This window comes from Paramormyrops kingsleyae, chromosome 9, assembly GCF_048594095.1.
Source record: "Paramormyrops kingsleyae isolate MSU_618 chromosome 9, PKINGS_0.4, whole genome shotgun sequence".
NCBI classification, from domain to species: domain Eukaryota; kingdom Metazoa; phylum Chordata; class Actinopteri; order Osteoglossiformes; family Mormyridae; genus Paramormyrops; species Paramormyrops kingsleyae.
Window position 1 is genome coordinate 13132545 of NC_132805.1, and position 21555 is coordinate 13154099.

Here is a 21555-nt window from a genome sequence, read left to right on the forward strand (position 1 = left end):
CCAGACTCAAAGGGGGAGCCCATCCTCCAGGGGCCGGCAGGGAGAGTCAAATACAGTGTAGTCTGAAACACAAACGCAGAGTAGGGGGGAGATGACAAGCCGGTGCCAACACTTCCTCCAATCGCCAGGCAGCCAGAAGGCAGGGAGCGGGTCATACAAGGAAGATGACACTGGCAGAACGGCGAGCTGGATGCACGGTCGTCATTGGCAGTGGCGACGTCACATGTTGCAGGGTGTGCTGGACATCTTGATAGATTGAAGGCTCCAGGTAGCACCACCCAGGAGAAGGTGGTGGAAATAAATGCAATTAGTCAAAGTAAGGGAGACTATAGGCAGTGCTAAAAGTTAGATGAGTGCAATATGAAGTGCAATGCTCCGGCAGATATGGCTATGGCAGCATAAGTAGGAGGGAGAGGCAGGTGGGAATGCAGGCATGGGGAGTCCCTGAAATGTCAGCACTCCAATCCCACAAGCAATTGTGAAGCTAGAGTGACAGCACTGTCAATTCAGTTTATCCAAAGCCAATGGCACCGATCCCCACCCAGCTCTACACCTCACACTATAGGTTTAACTGGGAGTGAGAAGCTAGCTAGAACTAGTGTCCCTATAAGCTAAACTAAAAAGGTGTGTTTTTAGTCTAGACTTGAACATTGAAAGTGAGCCTGAAACCCGCACATCCGGTGGAAGACCGTTCCACAGCTGAGGAGCTCTATAGGAGAAAGCTCTGCAGCCTGCCGTAGATCTTTCTACCCTAGGTACTAACAGATATCCCGCACCTTGAGATCGAAGCAAGCGTGGGGGATTGTATGTGGTCAGCAGATTATTAAGGTAGTCTGGTGCAAGGCCATTCAGTGCTTTATAGGTTAACAGCAGTATTTTATAGTCAATCCGAGACTTAACTGGTAACCAATGAAGGGAGGATAAGACTGGTGTGATGTGATCAAATTTTTTAGTGTTTGTGAGAACCCTGGCTGCTGCATTTTGTACCAGCTGAAGTTTATTTAAGGAACCAGACGGGCAACCAGAAAGGAGGGCATTACAGTAGTCTAGTCTGGTAGTTACGAAGGCATGTATTAATTTTTCTGCATCACGAAGTGAGAGCATCTTACGAAGCTTGGCTATGTTTCGTAGATGATAAAACGCAGTTCTAGTTATACTTCTTATGTGAGCATCAAAACATAGATCTGAATCTACTAGAAGACCAAGATTTCTAACCACTGTGTTAGGTTGTGTAGGAAGGCCACTAATGCTGAGGTGGTGAAACTTATTTCTTGCAGCCTTGGGACCAATCACCAGTACTTCTGTTTTTTCTGTGTTTAACATTAGAAAATTTTTTGCCATCCAGCACCGAATATCTAACAGACAATCTTCTAACCGAGATAGGAGTGATGTATCATCAGGGTTAACAGATATATATAACTGTGTATCATCTGCATAACAATGAAACCCAACACCATGTTTTCTAATAATGTTACCAAGCGGTAGCATGTATAGTGTAAACAGTAGTGGGCCCAGTACTGATCCCTGTGGGACACCGTATGTGACTTTGGTGGCCTTGGATGATTCGTTGTTCACATGTGCATACTGATAGCGATCAGTTAAATATGAGCGGAACCAAGAGAGTGCTGTCCCTGTAATGCCAACTACACCTTCTAACCGGTCCAAGAGGATATTATGGTCCACAGTATCAAATGCTGCAGTTAAATCTAGTAATACCAACAGCGATATCAAGCCACGGTCAGAAGCCATAAGTAAATCATTCATTACTTTGACTAGAGCAGTTTCTGTGCTATGGTTTGGTCTAAAGCCAGACTGATATAATTCATTAGTATTATTTTTTTGTAGGAAAGTATACAACTGACGAACTACAACCTTTTCCATGATCTTTGAAATGAAAGGAAGATTTGAGATTGGTCTATAGTTTCCTAAAACACTAGGGTCAAGATTTGGTTTCTTTAGAACGGGTCTAATAACAGCCAATTTAAAAGGTTTAGGAACATATCCAAGCTTAAGAGAAGAGTTTAACACATTTAACAGGGTATTGCTAATCTGTGGTGCGATTTCCTTGAAAAATTTTGTAGGAATTGGGTCTATGAGGCTTGTAGAGGATTTACAGGAGGAAATTAAGCTCAGGAGTTCTGGGTGTTTTATAGGAATGAAAGATTCAAAAGTCTCATTATTGATAGGCATAAGACTAGCAGGAGTCTGGCAGTCATAGGTAGCTAAGGATGTGCACTGGGTGGTCTGTCTAATCTTAGTTATTTTACCATTAAAGAATGTAATAAAGTCATTACTCTTAAGAGATTGTGGGACTTGCGAGTTTAATGGAGAATTCTGTGTTAACCTAGCCACGGATTCAAATAGGAATTTTGAATTGTTTTTGTTCCCGTCTATTAATCTGGAGAGATACACAGACCTAGCAGTCACTAGTGTTTGTCTGTATTTAGACAGGCTCTCTTTCCATGCAGATTTGAAAACTTCTAGTTTAGTTGAGCGCCATTTGCGCTCTAGCTTGCGTGATGCCTGTTTGAGTTCACGTGTATGATCAGAGTACCAGGGGGCAGGTTTCTTATCTCTATGGTTTATTTTCTTAAGTGGAGCTACAAGATCTAGTGTGCTACGAAGGGATTTATCCATGTTTGCAGTCGCCTGTTCAAGTTCATTTATACACGATACTTCAGATGTAAGGCTGAAGGACTGTGGAAGTTGTTTCATAAATGTTGTTGTAGTTAGTGAGGCAATGGAACGTCTGATTCTGTACTTTGGAGCTGCGGTCAACGGGAGGCTATACTGGATTTCAAACGTTAACAAGTAATGATCAGAGAGAAGGGGACTCTGAGGCATAATAGATACATGTTCCACCAAGATGCCATGACTAATAATCAAATCAAGGGTATGGTTACAGGCATGAGTAGGCCCGACTACATTCTGACATACACCTAGAGAGTCAAGAATAGCTGTAAACGCTATTTTTAAAGGATCACTATCTTTCTCCATATGAATGTTAAAATCACCCACAATAACAGCTTTGTCAGTACTGACCACCAGGTTAGTTAAAAAATCAGCGAACTCCTTAAGAAAATTACTGTACGGCCCAGGTGGTCTATAAACAATAACAATGGTGATTTGGGGTGAAGAGCAAGAAAGAGATGAGCCAGCAAGACTAAGAACAAGAGTTTCAAATGTGCTGAAACTAAGACCACATTTCTCAGTCACTCCTAGGCTGGATTGAAAAATTGCAGCAACACCACCACCTTTGCGATTTGGTCGAGGGTTATGCTTGTAACTGTATTCAGCTGGAGTAGATTCATTCAGTGCCATGAATTCATTTGGTTTAAGCCAGGTCTCCGTGAGGCATATGGCACCAAGACTAAAATCAGTAATTATTTCATTTATTAATAGTGCCTTAGGAGCCAGTGATCTTACATTCATAAGTCCAAGTTTAAGTTTAAGCCCTGCATCACAGCTGTTTTCTAGTAACGGATTCATTGTAATTTTTATTAAGTTATTATGGCACACACTACGGTGGAATCGGCTTCCATGATTAAAAACGCGGGGAACAGACACAGTCTCAATAAAATGAATCCTAGGTGACGACTCTAGGCGACTAGCAGGCGGTCGGTTATGCCGGTTTGCCTGCTGCCTGGGCTTGGCTCTAGTTAGTCAGCGATTTGTCTGGAGACTATGAGCTATGCTTTTAGACAAGAGGTCAGCACCAGCCCGCGAGGGGTGAATACCGTCCCTCTTCAAAAGCCCAGGCCTACCCCAAAACATCCGCCAGTTGTCAATATAACCCACACCATTTATCGGGCACCATTCCGACAGCCAGCGATGTAGCGACGATAATCTGCTGTACATTTCATCGCCACGTCTAGCAGGGATAGGGCCAGAGCACGTTACTGACACACACATCTTCTTCGCAAGGTTGCACACCTCTATAAAATTTGATTTCGTGATCTCCGATTGCCTCAATCGGACATCATTAGTGCCGACGTGGATAATAATGTTAGAGTATTTACGTTTACTTTTAGCCAGCACTTTTAAGTTTGCCGAGATGTCGGTCGCTCTGGCACCAGGGAGACAATTAACTATGGTCGCTGGAGTCGCTACTCTCACGTTTCTTAGAATAGAGTCGCCTATTACTAGAGCACTTTCAACAGGTGTCTCAGCGGGAGTTTCACTGAGTGGGGAGAACCTGTTGGAAACGCGAATGGGCGAATGGTGCCGGTGTGAATTTTGGTTGGATTTACGACTATGCCGCCGGGTCGTCACCCACTCGCCTTGCTGCGTAGGCTCTGCTGCCGGAGCGGGGGGAGACTGAATACCTATGGCGGACGTATCCGGAGCCGCTAACACTGAATCAATAAAACTCTCCGTTTCCTGAATGTCCCGTAACGTCCGGATACGTCCCTCTAAAACTACAATCTTCTCCGTCAGCCTAGCTACTAACTGACACTTCTCACAGGTAAACGTACCGCTAATAACCGGAGAAGAATAACTAAACATATTGCACTCAGAACACGGAACAGGAGACATGATGTTGTACTTACGTGAAACGGTAAGTTCTAAAGCTGGAAGCACCTTTTTGATTGAATGGAGATCGTGGGTCGGTGCTTGCGAAGGTGATTAATCCGTAGGGGTTTGGAGAATTATCAGAAGACTATTAAGCTTGTAAGGATTTTTATTTTTTCCGATGACTTAATTCTGATGAAATAGCATGACAAAAAAGTGAGACATGTGAGTTCAATACTGATGGTATCTCATGCTGCGTCATATGTTTTAAAATTACTACACACTTAATATTGAAATGAAGCTTGACATAAAAAAAATAAATCGGAAATCAAATCGTAATCGCAATTATGTAAGGGATGAAACTTCCCTAATTATGCAGGTTTGTCACTTGGCTAAACTGGTATTTCATAGCCTCCATACTTCCGCCTCACAGGTGTTTCCTATGAAACCTTACCTGTCACCCTGAAAATCCCCGCCTACATCCAACCCCTCTTTTTTTTAAATGGGGCCTCACATTTACTCAATCACATCCTTTATTCCCGATACCTCTGGGGCACCAACCCTCGTGTCACTCGTGAAGACCGCCGCACAGGCAATTGCCCCTGTCCCTCTGCTGATCCCTGGGTTGGGGGAGAATTATGTTCTTGTCCTGAGGGACACGAGGCCCCTGGAGTACCTCCATACCCCATAACCCAAGGGTAGGCCCACCAATACTTCCGGCCGCTGGTCACTGCTGGCCTCTCGACTGCCGTTTCTCCTGATACAGTGGTAGGATCTGGCTCTTTAAACCTACAGGGGCTCAACAGATTTCGGTGCAACACTCGCTCTTCTCCACTACCAGACAATTTCACCACATACACTGGTAATTCCACATTAGGTTGTGACACAACAACATAGGGTTTGTCCTCCCACCTGTTCCTTAATTTCCCTGGTCCCCGGGCCCGCTTGTTCAAAACCAGGACTCTCTGTCCCGGTAGCAAAGGTTCTGCTTTTACCCTTCGGTCAAAACCCCTTTTCTGCATCGCACTTGATTTTTGAACTTGATGCTGAGCATGGGTATAAGCAGCCACTAACCTCTTGTGATGTTGGTACACCCAGCTGTTCACCGTCCCTGAAAAACTGTCTCCACCACCTACCAACATGTCAAAAGGTAACTTAGCATGACGTCCAAACATTAAGAAATAGGGGCTATAACCTGTAGAGGAATGAGGTGTGTTATTATAAGCCTGCACTAACTCAGGCATATACTTATCCCATTCCTCTTTCTGGACTTCTGCAAGTGTCCCCAGCATATCCAATAATGTCCGATTAAACCGCTCACATTGTCCATTCCCTGAGGTATGATATGGGGTCGTGTGAGTCTTCTTAATCCCATACAACTCACAGAGTTCCCTAATAACCCCTGCTTCAAAATTTGGACCCTGGTCAGAGTGCAATTGATCAAACCCCCCAAATGGCTGAATAAAATGTGTCCATAAAGCCTGTGCCGTTGTCACAGCCGTCTGGTCCAAGGTGGTCACTGCAACTGCATAACGTGTAAAGTGGTCCACTATGACTAACACATTACACATTCCACTTCTTGATGCCTCCAGGGTCAAAAAGTCCACAGACACCATCTGAAGAGGATACCTTGATTTGATTGGGACCAACGGGGCACATACTTTGGTGGTTGGCGTCTTCCGTAAACAACATCGTTCACATTTTTGACAATACTCCAAGGGCGTAGATTTGCTCTGGACATTGGTGGGGACCTATGACTCCACCCCCGCCCCCCATCCCCTTCCTCACCCACCAACCCCACCACCCCAACTCCGTCCACGGAATGCATGTTTTTTTAATATGCTGCAAAATGCAAAATCACTTTACATTAATACTAGCAATGCTTCGATTGATATTAATCCACTTGAAATGCAATTCATTAAGTTAAATTAAGGAATAGTGTAATGTCAAAGGAATGGAACCACTTAAGGAGTAAATAGTGAGTAAAGTTTTTTTAGGGGCTGGACAATGCCTTTAATAGGCCTCACCTTTGACCCTAACTCTTCCCCTCTGACTGCACTAGTACCTGACAGGATTGCCACCTGATGAAATAGCATGACAAAAAAGTGAGACATGTGAGTTCAAAACTTTTGCCAAAAACACTAATGAATCACTTACATCCTCAGCCTATCACTCCTCATAATGTTAAATATTAGTATAATCAACATGTATAATACACACACACATATTATAATGTTATATATAATCAACATTCAGATTCACCTCCTGTGACCTTGCCTCTTCACCTAAACTACAACATGGCTGATCTGCTTCTGTCCCCTAATAAAAAAACATTGAGGGATTCCTTATGAGCATTGACAGAGAACGCCTCAGCTTATTATTGGTAACATTGTTAAATCTCAGGACAACTAGGTATAATAATATCAAGTCATCGTTCAACATCACCTGTGACCCCTTCTCTCCATCACTGTCTGATGCACAGCACAGTTGTTTAGGTTCTGTCACCTGACAAAACAGGATAAACACATGCCATTTAAACAGCAATCATTTTATTTCACTTTTTCTGAGTCTTTGTGTGCAAATCTCGAATCAAATCATTAATGTTTGCCAAGTCAGTGAATGCATTTTAAAAACTATTTGTGCGAAGTGGATTGTCTATTGGTGAACTGTCAATAAAATTCTAGCCATGGCAATATTAGTATGTAGCATATCAATTTCTTTCACAAGACTGATTTCTGACAAATAGTCGTCATTAGATTAGGAGAACTGACAGGGATCATATTTATACTTTTACATTTAGCTGTTTAATCTGCTGTTAGTTTTAAGTCCGTATTCACAGACTATAGCCTGCCCTGCTATAATGAATGTGCGTCAAAGCGGTAAAAAAAAAAACCCCACTAGCATTAACGTTAACTGTTGTCGTTACTTTGATGGACTTTGATGGATTCATTAGCGAACTTGAAGTGACTTACACTTTTCTTTGAAAAAAAGCTCCTTATGTCCAGCTTCTTTTTTTTTTGCTGCCGCCATCCTCACATGTGTCACCCAACACACCTTCTTGCACGGGGAAAAAAATCCACTGCATTTGGCGCTGCTTGTATCTGAACGCAGCCACAGCCTCTCACATGATAGCAGGGAAATGCACAGCCAATCAAAATGTTCATGTGTGTTTTGGGGGCGGGAGGACTCAAGGAGAGAATGTGATTTATCCCTTTCTGCGTGTCTAGGTTAATGTTGACAGCACGATTGTTTTTTTTTTTTTAAGTGGATTAAATTATTGGTGGGGACATTTCAATGGTCGGAGGATATTGGTGGGGACACATCCCCTCCGTCCACCCTAAATCTACGCCCCTGCAATACTCTTTCAGTTGGTTATACATCCCTGGCCAAAAAAAATCGTCTCCATGCAACTCCACTAACCTTCTCCACAGCCAAATGGCCAGCTCGATCATGCACCCACTCCATCACTTGCTTCCTCAAAGAGGAGGGCACCAAAATCTGTTTTACCTCTTCCCTTGTCTTGGGATCCACCACCTCCTGTCACGGATCAACCCCGGGGAGTTCCCAACTGACGTCACGACAGCCACGCCGTCGGGGATTCCTCGCTCCTGCCCTCCCCGTTGTTTTGATCTTTCTGTCAGACGCCACTATACCGGACAGTCCGGTTTCCCCGGTCCTCGATACATCCACCCACCACCAGCTGTGGCTGCTTATGTCCGGAAAGGAGGGACTATATCAGCCGTCCGCTCTTGCACCCTGATGCGAGATCTTCTAGGAATATTCCAGAGTTCAAGCGTTTACCGGTTTTCTGCTTCTCCGTGTTTCCTGACCATTGTTGCTCTGCCTTTTAGACCCCGAGTTTCTGCCCTAGCCCCTTGATGCCCGACGCCGATCGCCTGACCTTCGCCTGTTCACCGACTTCGAGACCAGCCCAGCCCCAAGACCGATTCCGCACATCGCCCGACCCCAGCCCGTCCCACGGCATCGATTCAGCCTGCTCCTTACCTCGTTTCCGAGCGATTCATTCGCCGGCAGACCTCTCGGTTTTTGGACTTTGCCTTTGTCTTACTTTATTAAAATTCCTCGCACCGGATTCCGCGCCAGTGTCCTCTTGCTTCCCTACCGACACCCTCACAGAAAGATCTCGCCAGAGGAAGATGGACCCAGCGGATCCGGTGAGCGTCCAGCAGCTGGCCGATGCCCTGACCAGCCGTCAGCAGACGGAGGTCGGTGCTGTGGGGGACTCTTTGGACTCCCTCCATGCGGGCTTGACAGCGCTGGCAATGGAGGTACAGCGTTTACAGGAGGCGCGGTCGATCGCTCCTTCGACCGCACCAAGCGAACCACGTATACAGCCACCTGGACATTATAACGGGGAACCGGGATCGTGTAGAGCCTTTCTGTCGCAGTGCTCCCTTGCGTTTGAATTACAGCCCTCAGCGTTTCCTTCGGAGCGGTCGAAGGTGGCTTATATAATCATGGCACTGACCGGCTCTGCGAGGGAGTGGGCTATGGCTGCTTGGGAGGCCGACGCGTCTTTTTGTCACTCTCATGCCCGGTTCCAGGAAGAGATGAAGCGCGTTTTCGACCGCTCGACACAGGGACGCGAGGCAGCGCGTGAACTCTTGCGGCTTCGCCAGGGTCATCACACGGTATCGGATTACACCATCCAGTTCCAGACCCTTGCGATGTCCTGCGGCTGGGGAACGCAGGCTTTATTCGACGCCTATTACAACGGCTTGGCGGAGGATATTAAGGACGAGCTCACAGCACGGGAACTGCCGGACTCCTTATCTGCACTGACGGATGTAGCCCTACGGGTGGACACTCGGATCCGTCAGCGTCGCCGGGAGCGACGCCTACCTGAGGCGGTTCCGCGCACTCTGTTGTCCAGCCCCGTTAACCCCATCGACGCCGGATCGGAGCCGATGCAGGTCGACCGGACCCGTCTTTCTCCGGCTGAACGCCAACAGCGTTTCTCGGCCCGAGTATGCTTATACTGCGGGCAGGCTGGTCATTTTGTTGCCCGGTGTCCAGTAAAAGGGCACACCCACCAGTAGGGAAGAGGGTATTGGTGGGTGTGGTTCCGGTTAACTCCTCTTCGGTGCAGCGGACTTTTCTTCCAGCCGTTTTATCATGGGGGTCCGTTCAGCAGTCACTGGCTGTTTTGATTGATTCCGGGGCAGATGAGAGCTTTATTGACTCCACGCTGGCTCAACAGTGGGGAATACCCACCGCCCGCGTCCAGACGACACGGACAGCCTACGCCCTGGACGGACGGAGAATGGCTGTTATCTCTCGGGTTACCATTCCGGTGAGTTTATTGATAGGGGGTGCTCACGTTGAGACCCTGTCTCTTTTTCTGATTGACTCACCCCAGGCACCCCTGGTGTTGGGGCATCCTTGGCTGGTTCGACATAACCCTCACATCGACTGGGAGAGGGGCACCGTAATTGCCTGGAGTTCGTTTTGTTTCTCCCAGTGTCTACAGTCTAGTCGACCCCTTGAGGTTCCTACACCGATGGAGGAGGCCCCGGATATGTCTGGTGTTCCGGCGGAATACCACGACCTGAAGCACGCATTCAGTAAGTCCCGGGCCGCATCTCTTCCGCCGCATCGACTGTATGATTGTGCGATCGATCTGCTACCCGGGACCTCTCCCCCCAGAGGCCGTCTCTATTCCCTATCAGGCCCCGAGAGAAGGGCTATGGAGGAATATATCAACGGTGCTCTGGCTACGGGTATCATCCGGCCTTCCTCCTCACCGGCTGGGGCTGGTTTCTTTTTTGTTGGAAAGAAGGACGGCTCTCTTCGTCCTTGTATTGATTATCGAGGTCTTAACGAGATCACCGTTAGGAATCGGTACCCTCTGCCTTTACTGTCCTCTGTCCTGGACCTTCTCCAGGGGTCCAAGGTCTTCTCCAAGTTGGATCTTCGTAATGCCTACCACTTGGTAAGGATCCGGGAGGGGGATGAATGGAAGACAGCCTTCAACACCCCTACTGGTCATTATGAGTACCTCGTGATGCCCTTTGGGCTAACTAACGCTCCGGCTGTGTTCCAGGCCTTGATAAATGATGTCCTTCGGGATATGCTAAATAAGTTTGTTTTTGTGTACCTGGACGACATCTTGATTTTTTCGCAGAATGAGCAGGACCATGTGCAGCATGTGCGGGCCGTTCTTCAGCGTCTCCTGTCCCATAGGTTGTTCCTCAAGGCCGAGAAATGCGAGTTCCATAGAGACACTATATCTTTTTTGGGCTTCATTCTTGCTGAAGGTTCCATCCAGATGGATCCCGAGAAGGTCAGGGCCGTGGCAGGGTGGCCACAGCCGAAGTCTCGGAAGGAGCTGCAACGCTTCCTGGGCTTTGCGAACTTCTACCGTCGTTTTATCCGTGGTTATAGCACTGTGGTCGCTTCCCTTACGGCTCTGACCTCTTCCAAGGTGCTGTTTCAGTGGACGGAGGAGGCCCAGAGGGCTTTTGACGACCTCCGTGACCGTTTCACCTCTGCTCCAGTACTGCAGGTGCCCGACCCATCGCTGCAGTTCATAGTGGAGGTGGATGCCTCAGGAACCGGGGTTGGGGCTGTGTTATCCCAGCGCTCCCTCACGGACAATAAACAGCATCCCTGTGCCTTTTTCTCCCGGAAGCTCACCCCTGCGGAGAGAAATTACAACATCGGGGACCGGGAGTTGCTTGCCATCAAGCTCGCGTTGGAGGAGTGGAGACAGTGGCTGGAAGGCACCTCCGTCCCTTTTCTGATCCTAACCGACCACAAGAACTTGGAGTATCTGCGGTCCGCTCGCCGACTCAACGCCCGCCAAGCTAGATGGTCCATGTTCTTCAACCGCTTCCACTTCCATATCACCTACAGGCCCGGCTCCAAGAACGGCAAACCGGATGCCCTGTCCCGTCAGCACGAAGCGGGTGAGGAGGAGGAGGAGAGGACCAGCCGCGTTCTGCCCACGACATGCGTTGTGGGTGCCGTCACGTGGGGAATCGAGGAAGCAGTTCGGGCGGTCCAACCACTCATAAAAGCACCAGAGGGGTGTCCTTCGGCTTGCTTGTTCGTACCTGAGTTTTTGCGCTCCCGAGTCCTTCAATGGGGACACTCTTCTCTCCTGGCCTGTCATCCAGGGGTACACCGCACTCAGGCTCTAATTGGGCAGAGGTTTTGGTGGCCGTCCATGCGCCAGGACATTCGCTGTTTTGTGGCCGCATGTGACACCTGCGCCCGGAATAAGAACCCTTCGCGAACCCCAACGGGGTTCTTACAGCCTCTCCCCATCCCCAGACGACCCTGGTCTCATTTGGCGGTGGATTTCGTGACCGGTCTTCCCCTCTCCCGGGGATACACTGGAGTTCTTACCGTGGTGGACCGGTTCTCTAAGGCAGCCCATTTCATCCCTATTCTTGGATTGCCCTCTGCTAAGGGGACGGCGCAACTTTTGATTGATCACGTTTTTCGACTTCATGGGTTGCCTGCGGATATCGTGTCCGACAGAGGGCCACAATTCGTTTCTCGTTTTTGGAGGGAGTTTTGCAGGCTGTTTGGAGCCACAGCGAGCCTGTCCTCTGGTTTCCATCCCATCGAATGGTCAGACGGAACGGCTCAATCAGGACCTGGAATGAATGCTGCGTTGTCTGGCCTCCCACAACCCCGCCACATGGAGTTCCTACCTGTCCTGGGCGGAATACGCCCATAATTCGTTGCCGGTCTCCTCTACTGGCCTTTCTCCTTTCCACTCCTGTTTAGGGTACCAACCGCCTTTGTTCCCATCCCTGGAGACGGACGTCACGGTCCCTTCTGTGCACCAATTTCTACGCTGTTGCCATCGTACCTGGAGGATGGCCAGGACGTCCTTGCTACGCTCCAGGGCCCGGATGGAGAGGTACGCCAACCGACGTCGGTCCCGGGCGCCTCCCTTGCGGGTTGGGCAACGGGTCTGGCTGAACGCCAGGGATCTTCCCTTGCACGTGGAGTCCCGGAAGTTGGCCCCACGCTTCGTGGGACCTTTTCCTATTGCGAAGATCATAAATCCCTCTGCCGTGCGTCTTCGGCTCCCGGCTGCTATGCGTCGGATTCACCCCACTTTCCATGTCTCCCTGTTGAAACCTCATGCTATCAGTCCCCTGGCCTCTCCAGCTCTTCCTCCTCCACCACCAAGGGTCCTGGGTGGCGGTGAAGTTTTTACTGTGCGTCGCTTGCTGGCTGCTCGTCGCCGAGGTTGGGGCCTGCAGTACTTGGTGGATTGGGAGGGTTACGGTCCGGAGGAGCGCTCTTGGGTACCTGCTCGGCACATACTGGACCCCTCCCTCATCGCTGATTTCCGGCGGGATCATCCTGATGGGGGGCTTGGCCCTCCGCCTGGTGGCGGTCGTCGGGGGAGGGGTACTGTCACGGATCAACCCCGGGGAGTTCCCAGCTGACGTCACGACAGCCACGCCGTCGGGGATTCCTCGCTCCTGCCCTCCCCGTTGTTTTGATCTTTCTGTCAGACGCCACTATACCGGACAGTCCGGTTTCCCCGGTCCTCGATACATCCACCCACCACCAGCTGTGGCTGCTTATGTCCGGAAAGGAGGGACTATATCAGCCGTCCGCTCTTGCACCCTGATGCGAGATCTTCTAGGAATATTCCAGAGTTCAAGCGTTTACCGGTTTTCTGCTTCTCCGTGTTTCCTGACCATTGTTGCTCTGCCTTTTAGACCCCGAGTTTCTGCCCTAGCCCCTTGATGCCCGACGCCGATCGCCTGACCTTCGCCTGTTCACCGACTTCGAGACCAGCCCAGCCCCAAGACCGATTCCGCACATCGCCCGACCCCAGCCCATCCCACGACATCGATTCAGCCTGCTCCTTACCTCGTTTCCGAGCGATTCATTCGCCGGCAGACCTCTCGGTTTTTGGACTTTGCCTTTGTCTTACTTTATTAAAATTCCTCGCACCGGATTCCGCGCCAGTGTCCTCTTGGTTCCCTACCGACACCCTCACACCTCCCTACAAAGTAGTCCCTGCTGGACACAAAGTCGACCCCACTGACGCAGTAATGTGCGGACCTGTCCATCTTCAGACACCCTCTCTCGTGGGGTAGGTTCTTTTCCTCTATCCACATAGAACCACACACGTGCCATTGCTGTATCGGCTCTTTGGGCTGCAATCCACTCCTCCACCATCCCAGCTCCCAATACCTCTGTCTCCATCTGGGCATTAACACTTGCCTTCACTGGTAACTGGCAATCTGGTGGGACCGTAACAAATGCTTGCAAACATGCCTGCACTACCGCAGGAGCCACTCTTGTTCCACCACCTTCCGGTAGGAAGCCATCCTCTTCATCCTCCTGCTCTCCCACCACAGCTCCCACTGGCCATCGGGAAAGGGCATCAGCATTTCCATTAGTCCGACCTGGTCGATAACGAACCTCGAACTGGAATCCAGCCAGCTGTGCCACCCAGCGCTGTTCCACCGCTCCCAGAGTTGCCGTATCCAGATGAGCCAAGGGATTATTATCTGTAACTACTACAAACGGGGAGGCAATTAAGTACTCCCTGAACTTTTCAACAATAGCCCATTTTAATGCCAGCAACTCTAACTTAAATGAACTGTAATTCCTATCATTCCTCTCCGCTGGTCGCAGACTCCGGCTGGCATAGGCGATCACCCGCTCCTTCCCTTCTTGCACTTGAGCCAACACTGCACCCAATCCCGCAAAACTGGCATCTGTATATACCCTAAAAGGACACTGGAAATCGGCATAAGCCAATACAGGTGCTTGCAACAGGCATTTCTTCAGCTTCTGAAAAGCCATTTCCTGTGCTTCCCCCCACATCCACGACTGTAAATTACCTGATGTCTGACGGGAATGCTTCTTAGATGTACCCCTCAAAAGTTCATTCAGGGGAACAGCAATCTTTGCAAAATCCTTAATAAACCGTCGATAGTACCCAGTAAAGCCTAAAAATGCTCGAAGCTGGAGGCTATTGATTGGGGCTTGCCATGCTTCCACCACCAGCAACTTCTCTGGGTCCGGAGACACTCCTCCTTCAGAAACCACATGTCCCAGGTATCTAACTTGGTCCTGAAATAGAGAGCACTTTGATGGTTTTACTTTAAGTCCATAACTTGTCAGGCGCGTAAATACTAAGTCCAAATGAGCAAGATGTACATCAAATGTTGGAGAGAACACTATGATGTCGTCCAAATACAATAGCAGCATTTCAAAATTTTGGTCTCCCAAACAACTCTCCACCAACCTCTGAAATGTCCCAGGTGAGTTACACAGCCCCATTGGCATCCGATTAAATTGAAATAAACCCATTGGGGTAATGAAAGCAGTCTTCTCTTTATCAGCTGGGTGAACACCAACCTGCCAATACCCATGCGCAAGATCTAACGTTGAGAAAACTGCTGACTTTTTCAATGAGGCCAGGGATTCTTCTACCCTCGGAAGTGGATATGCATCTTTATGAGTGACCATATTAAGCTTTCTATAATCAACACAAAATCAAAGTGTGCCGTCCTTTTTCTTTACCAACACAATCGGCGCTGCCCAAGGACTACAGCTTTCACTTATTACTCCCCCATCCAATAGCTTTTTCAAAAGACTTTTCACGTCCTGGTAGAGTTTAGGAGGAATCCGCCTATATCGCTCCCTAATAGGAGCTGTTGTACCTGTTGGAATCACATGCAATACTTTATCTGTATACCCATAATCCTCCTCATGCTGTGAAAACACACCACAATGTTTAACCAATAAGTCCTTAATCCTTCCTTGCTGCTCTACCGAGAACTGACCTGGATCAAGGGGCACTCCCACAGGCCACAAAGTCCCTTCTCTCGCTTCCTTTTGAACTGTACATTGTCTAACACCCACCTCTACAGTTACCTCATCCACTGGCCGTAACTCCAACTCTCCTTGACCCCTTTTTCGACAAACTTCCACCTCATGAATCACTCCCAGTTTAATTCGGCCAACCAATTTAACAGACTCTAGAGCCAAATTTATAACTCTAACCTTTAAACGTCCCTTTACTACCGTACTTAAGGAACGGGCCAACAATAACTGCCCCGGCAAACACATTCCTGCAGCTGGTTCAACTAAGCCCACATAATCCTTCCCATCAGGCCGTGGAGAAGTCCAAGCCTCCAAAACCACTTCCGACATGGCTGGCACATTAATGCCCCTGCCCTTTGGCCAATAAACTGTTCCTAATATCCCTGTTTCCCTTGAAAATTTTCTCAGGTTATCACACATAGCAAAGGTCTGTTGCCACACTCTTACTTCTGGAGCCTCACTAACTCCCTCTACATACTTTAACCCACATTTGGTAAGTAACAAATCCTGGCACTGTTCTATGACATTCATACCAATTAGCCCTGGACAAGACTGAAACCCTGTATCTTTCACAATCAAAACTCCTTTATTATGTATGACTTGGCCGCAAATAGAAAGATTTACTTCAATATACCCTATATATGGGATCCTCAATCCATTAGCTGCAATTAAATTGAGCTTTTGAATGGGCTGCTGCACTTCTGAGCCCCCTACCTCAAAATGTTCTTTAAAATAACTTTCTGTCAATGTAGTAACTTGTGACCCCGTATCAATCAAACACTGCGTTTTAACCCCATTTATTAACACTTCGGTCACTGGACATTGCCCAATTATATTACTATAAATCTCCTGGCCACTAATCCCATTCCCTACTGTTTGGGCCTTAACAGAGGGCGGTTCTAGTTTAAAGGCTCCTCCATCGATACTACTGCCCGACATCTTCTCTCAATATGTCCCACCCTTTTACAACGGCGACAAATTGGTCTCCCCGAATCATCAAACACATTTACTCTTTGTCTACCACTCTCTCTTACTCTTGTAACGCTTGTGGAACCTTCACACTGTACTCCCTCTAATTGCAAACCCTCTCTAATTTCCTGTATTAACCCAGATACCATCTCTTTCATTTCACCTCTAACCCAAGTAAGTACATCCTGTTTAATCTCTTCCTGTAATTTAGCAAAATCCAACGAGGGCTTTACATTACTTACTTGAACTGCTGCTACTACAGCCTGTGCAGAACCTTCCCCCTCTTCAGCCCGTATAACTGCTTCCTGCTTTATTTCCACAAAAGAAATATTTGGTTCCAATCTTACCCTTCCTCTAAGATCCCTACGCAGACCTGAATCCAGCAACCCTCCGATAAACTGATCCCGCAACACATATCCCGTATTAGTGGAATCTTCTCTCCTTGACAGTCGGTTACTAAGCTCCCATAGTGCCAAAGCAAACTGCCTCACACTTTCTCCTGGTTTCTGCTTACGAGAGAAAAACTCAGACCGCATTACAGCAACAGACACATTATCCCCATAAACACCTTCCAGAAAGGTTAAGATCTGCACTGCTGTTTCCCGTTCTGCACTTTCTAAAGCCAATACCTCACGTTTTGCCTCTCCTTCTAAATTACTTATAATAATAGCCACTTTCTGATTTTCAGATAAGGGTTGCATATCCAACATTTTTTGATTTCTCACCCATTCCTGAAAGCATATCCCCTGGTTTGCAGGTTCTCCTGCAAATTTTGGGCTCCATGGTGCCCCCAGCATAAACGGAAACATAACCACGTTAGCATTTGACATTTGTCTTTCCTCTGAACTAGAGACAGAAGGCTGTTCTTCAGACATTTCCTAAACCTGTGCCCAGAAGCCAAGACTGCCGAAACTACGCCAAGTTGTAAGGGATGAAACTTCCCTAATTATGCAGGTTTGTCACTTGGCTAAACTGGTATTTTATAGCCTCCATACTTCCGCCTCACAGGTGTTTCCTATGAAACCTTACCTGTCACCCTGAAAATCCCCGCCTACAATTACTGTCAGAAAAATCGCAATTCGATATTTTCCCCAAATCGTGCAGCCCTAGTATAAAGTCCTCTTGCACTTGCAACAACGTGCTTTTAAAAAATTCCCATGCCTCTTCAACTGTTTTGCTATTTAACTCCATCCAGTTTACAGTTTCTAGTTTCAGTCTCATACCATTAAAGTTAGTCTTCCTAACATTGTATACTTTTAATTTCGACTTTGCTGGTTTAACTTATTCCCAGCTGGACCAGCCAATGATTCCCAAGTGACTTTTGGGACCTACAGACTAAAGAATAAATGGAACTTATAACAGCTCCCAAGGGTCTTCATTTGGTGCAGAAAACATACGCCCGACTGATGTTGAAGTTATTCCGTCTTTATTCTTCTTTAACACCGTGAAAAACTATAAAATAAACATATTACTAAATTCCTACATTACATTTAATCTTACAATCATAAAGAATCCACAATATTACCGTTAAACAGCAGCTCACATATCACCACAATTACAAACAAACTTTCCAACACAAGACAACAAGTAAATACAATAAATAGAAATTACCGTGTGCACCTTCTGACCAATTGTTTAGGAGTTATTACCGGTTCTGCAGTGACCAGCTTCCCCACAAGCCGACTCCATGAATCTCCCAGAGTGCATTCACTCCTCCCAATTCAGTCACATGATCAAAGGTTAACCCAGATCAATTAAACAGTCAGCAGAGGGCACTAATATACATTTATCACAGTAACCTTTCTATATTAAATCAAACCAACAAAAAGTAATTATAAAATAACCATCTTTGCGACAGTTACAGAACTTACATAACAAAAAAGCCATAGAAGCATCAATCCAAATGGTATTTAGAATATGTAACACACTATACAACACACCGCAGGGCGCAAACTCTCACACAACTAAAGGGCCAATTTAGACTCACCAATCAACCTATCCTGCACACTTTTGGACCATGGCAGGAAACCAGAGCCCCCAGCAAAAACCCATGTGAACATGGGGTGAATGTGCAAACTCCACACAGAAAGAACTACATTAGTAATACTCTTCGTAAGTGGTTGCATGACGAGGTGTAGCAATTATGTATGGTCTATGGAAACTCGTAACACATGATTAACGTTACTTTACCATATGGAGATGCCGAAGCTAATGCCTGCCTCAGCATCCCAATAACGTGTGTCGCTGCATTCTGTAACTGTATCTGTTTTATATTGATGGGAAAACAGGCAAGGGGGCAATGAGAATCGGTGAAATTATACTTATAACATAGACAAACCATGCTTCATCCGCCAATAGCATTCGCTGTCAGAAACAGCATGACTCCGCCCCCAAACTGTCAAAACCTCCCCCCGGTAGTGGTGTGCGATACTACAAGATTTGGTATCGATGCGATACCAAGTAAATACAGGGAAAGTATCGCCGATAAGATACCGATATCGATACTTCTTAATAATTAAGGTGGATGCATCATCAAATTGCTAAAACTGAATTAATTTTCATTACCTTTAAGTGTTTTTTATGATTTTTTTTTATTAATTAGGTAAAACACAGGACAGAATTTGGGCAAATTTATATGTAAATAAATACTGCAGCGCGGAGGTACCGGCCGGTAGCGCGGCATGTTGGACTGATGCCAGCTTGTAAATAGTTCTCAGTAATCCCTTGTGTGATTATAAATGTGCTGTGTGTTATGTCATGTATAGTGGTTAATGTTTATTGTTGTATGTAGTATGTGTGCGTGCGCCAACCGTGTGTATGAGGAGTAAACGGGGCGACATGCACGGTGAGCAGTGCCGGTGTGTGCGTTGTAGTAGTGCGGGTGTAATAAACGCCATCTGATGATTAAACCCCGAACTATCCCTGCTGTTTAATTATTGCGAACATGACTCAGCCACCCACTATTATAATGTTTTATTATAAATATTATAGTGTGTGTCCGCCGGCCTGCGCCTGTTTGCTAGCTTGGCCCGCTGAGTCACGTGACAGCCGGGAGCGGCAATTGAGAGCAGCAGCGCGAACACAGACAGCCGCAGTGCATTCGGGAGAGAGATTGAAACTGAAGTATCGATCTCATTGAACTGGTATCGATCAATATCAATACCAACATTATTATCGATATTATCGAGATTACCACTACCCCCCGGCAGAACGCAAGTGGAGAAATTTCCCTCGAGCGCAGAGAGCAACCGAAGGATATTATGATGAACGCGCACGCAGCTCTTAGTCAGTTTTGACTTTGCGCTCGCGAGTGGCATATTTACGCGTGTCAGTTTTGACTTTGCGCTCGTAAGTGGCATCATGGGCGTTGTTAGGCCTATTTAGGGTGAGCTTCAGCCCCCCCAAAATGATCCCAAGCTCCCCCTAAAAATATAGTAATTATCATACTATTTTAAAATTATATATCCATACATTTCATAAAAGATATCACTGAGCGCAGGTAGAAACTTAACAAATAGAAGCAAAACTATTATTAAAAATAATACTGTAAGTCTAGTATACCGCTACTGTATCGTTATTTAATTAAAATTATGTACTGGCTGTTTAAGCTGCTATAGGTAGATGCGGGCATTAGGACCCAGGCGGAAGCTACATGTCGCTGATTGTTAGCGAGTAGCAACGTTCAACAGAAAGAAGCGGCCATATAATTTCATTGTCAGAGATTGTGAGTAGGTGTCAATAACTGTTAATTGCTTAACTTTACTTAAGTTTCCGTCAGTGAAATGAAAGTGACGTTGTTGGCTATTTTAAAACTAATTTAGACTAACATAATGCTGCTGTCATAATTAGTTATTGTGATCAAAAACTTAATGATAAGGTTCCCTGTTTTTGCATCCAAGCAAAATGTAATATGAAAATACAGTGACCAGATTTAAATGTTCTGCAAAGCAAGCACAGTTTGGGGAAACACAACCTTATTTATAAAGCAGATTAAACAGAAAAGCTTAGGTTGTTAAAGTGAATGGAGGGTACTTGGTTGCAGAGTGGAGGGAGTCTTGGCAGTAGGTTGCAGAGGTGATGAGCTGAGGAAATGGTGGCACTGAAGAAGGTGCAGCGTTTGGAGTGGTTGTTGGAGTGGAGCCCCTTGGATGTTCTCTCCTTCTGAAGCTTTAAGGTGAAAGGCTTTGTCTTGGGGTTGCAGTTCTCTGTTGGGTAGCAGGCCTTCACCAGCAGGCTTCAGGATGGGCCTCTTTACTGGGCTTTGCGATGTTCTGGCGATTTCTTGATGGATTTCTTTATGGCTTCTCCGCACTCTCTGAAATACCAGGTTTTATGGTCTAGAGCAGTGGTGGCCAATCTTATCCTCAAAGGGCTGGTGTGTATGCAGGTTTTTGGGATAACCTTTAGGTCAGCTGTTCAAACCCAGATGTGAAGACTCTTCAGCCAATCAGTCCTCTAATTAGTAATCTAATTAGGGAGTTGCAGGAAAACCCGCATACACACTGGCCCTTTGCAGATAAGATTGGCCACCCTTGGTCTACAGGTCATGAGTAGGGATGACCAGGAACCCGACACCTGAACCAATGGCTGGCCATCTAGTTACCAGGCTTTCTGAGAGGTGTCTGTGGCAGTCCTTTTGGTATTTACAAAAGGAGTGATTTTCAATCAGTTTGACAACAAACATGCCATACCACCCTGAAGGTTCATACTTCATACCATCTGTATTAATTAATTAGAAATTTCTTACATTATGTATGTTAATGAATTACATCAGTATACAGTATAGGTGTTTTGTGTTGCACATCAACAGATGCTGCCACTTTCGGTAAGTTGTACAGACAGTACATTGCATATTCACATCCAAACAGCACATTTCACCACTAGATAGCCGTGGCTGTTAGTTGTAATACCAATTTCAATTAAACATCTGGAAACTAAATATTTTGGTTGGTGAGGCTTATTCCAGTGATCTGCTCTCCAGGATTGATAATAAATACATTGATTCAGTCTTTTAACACAGAATAGTTGAGGACAAAGAAGTGCTAACGGACCACAAAGATCAGATAAGGGCCAACAGAGGAACGTAAAATGGAGGGTTTTTAAACATAGAAAGAAAAAATCCTCTGATAGTTAGGAGACCCACTAAGATACCTGGTTACATTATTCAACTTTCACGATATTTAGGATAACCATGAGAGCATGTATGCAGGGGTAGCTATACATATATATTTATCCATA